Below are 1,062 nucleotides of genomic sequence, written 5' to 3'. Positions count from 1 at the left end.
GAGCTGTGGCCCGCCCAGTCATCTGGGCTGCAGAAGATGGAAGGCTGAAAGCAGCCTAGACTTGTTGTTCCCCAAGGCCTGGGAGGGTCTGGGGCTGCTGTCCTGGGGGTCATGGCAAGCTGCACTGGTCCTCAGCCCCATGCCAAGGATTTTCCATGAGCCCAGGAGGGACTTGAGAGGTCCTGTCCTCATGCTGAAGCTCTCGGGCTTGTCCTTGACCCTGCCCTGTGCAGCTGCAGAGCAGACAAGCCCACAAGCCTCACGCCAGCAACGTCTCCTATGGGAAGGGGGGTCTTTGGAGGGCCAGCTCAGCTTCGGGATGAGTTATGGATGAGCAGATTTGTCCTGGGAAATCCGGGGCAACCTGCCACAAAAACACCAAAGCCAGGGAGACACCTTGAACCTCCCCTGCCATTGTGCCTCACCAGGGCAAGATCTCTGCTGGGAATGTGTCCTTGGGGGCCTTGGTCGTGAAGGTTATCAACTCTCCTCCCAGCACCATTCCCTCCAGGCTCCACCACCTCTGTGCTGTTTGCAGTGTGACAGAGCATGGGGACAAACACCTGGGCTGGAATTGCCCCTCCCTCTGCTGCAGGAAGGTGGGGTGGAGGGCAGGAGAAGACAGCAACACCACATTTCCTCTTGCAACCACCACCACAAGCACCGTGCAAGCACCTAGAAGCAATTTGTCCTGGACTGGGTGTTCCCAGTTCCCTCAGTGCCTGGATGCAGCCCAGCCTGGCTCATTGGAAGCACCCAGGGCTCTCCATCACCCCCTGGAGATGTCCCACGTGTCTAAAACCAGGAGGGAGTATTCCTCATCACCCCAATCCCATGTTTGTCATGGAGGACAGCAGTGCTCGCAACAGGACCAGTTTCCCCAGTAGCCCCCCAGGCCTCCGAGCAAAGGGGGCCTCATGTTTCTGCTTGAGCACCCAACTCTGCCACCTTGGCCTCTCCCACTCAGGCTGCAAAGGCCTCGGGAAGAAGTCATCAGGGGCTGGGGACCCAGCCTGGGTCTGGTGAAACAGGGACAGCATTTCATGGGGCAAGAGTGAAGGG

General features: G+C 58.8%; 1 protein-coding gene across 1 annotated transcript in view; it reads right to left on the bottom strand.

Moving 5' to 3' along the window:
* Positions 1 to 1,062, bottom strand: part of SCARA5 (scavenger receptor class A, member 5) — a 33,994-nt gene that overhangs the window by 32,081 nt on the left and 851 nt on the right. The window lies entirely within an intron of this gene.

This window comes from Buceros rhinoceros, unplaced genomic scaffold (assembly GCF_000710305.1).
Source record: "Buceros rhinoceros silvestris isolate BGI_N320 unplaced genomic scaffold, ASM71030v1 scaffold1664, whole genome shotgun sequence".
NCBI lineage: Eukaryota > Metazoa > Chordata > Aves > Bucerotiformes > Bucerotidae > Buceros > Buceros rhinoceros.
Note: the sequence above shows the minus strand (reverse complement) of the source record. Positions and strands in the feature narration are given on the sequence as shown.